Here is a 534-nt window from a genome sequence, read left to right as displayed (position 1 = left end):
TTTTGCCTTGTATTTTAAGTACCTTTGTTTCAGGTTATCTGATTCAAGATAAAGAATATAGGGAATTATATTTTGCTTTTTTTTTTTAGTTAAGAAAAAGTCATCAGTACTTTTGATTGTAGTCATTCCTCCCACTGCAAAAGCTTCTGTTAAAGAAATTAAATATTGATAACATCCCAAAAGTCAATACAGCTTTTTAAAAAAATTTATACCACCTCTTCTTATGTATGCATAAGCATATATTGTGTAGACTTCTCTGTTGTTGCATATGTCATATATGAATACACGTGCATAACCCCAGTGTATATATACTAATACAAGGATTACAGCTCTCATGAAACATCTTAATGACTTTTAAAGTCTGTGTATCATTCAAGGCAATTAAATCAATTAAATAATCATTATTTATATTTCAAATTATTTTTATGAAAACAAACAAAAAAAAGAAATTCATTGCCTGCGTTTTGCTTTGTGTTTTCAGTCAAATGAGATTTTTTTTTTTCTTTCCCAGGTTGATGCTATTTTCCTATCTGT

At 27.9% G+C, this 534-nt stretch overlaps 1 protein-coding gene across 22 annotated transcripts in view; it reads left to right on the top strand.

The window, feature by feature from the left end:
* Positions 1 to 534, top strand: part of RIMS1 (regulating synaptic membrane exocytosis 1) — a 188617-nt gene that overhangs the window by 7310 nt on the left and 180773 nt on the right. The window lies entirely within an intron of this gene.

This window comes from Meleagris gallopavo, chromosome 2 (genome assembly GCF_000146605.3).
Source record: "Meleagris gallopavo isolate NT-WF06-2002-E0010 breed Aviagen turkey brand Nicholas breeding stock chromosome 2, Turkey_5.1, whole genome shotgun sequence".
In the NCBI taxonomy this organism is placed as follows: domain Eukaryota; kingdom Metazoa; phylum Chordata; class Aves; order Galliformes; family Phasianidae; genus Meleagris; species Meleagris gallopavo.
This window is presented reverse-complemented; position numbering and strand designations above follow the sequence as displayed.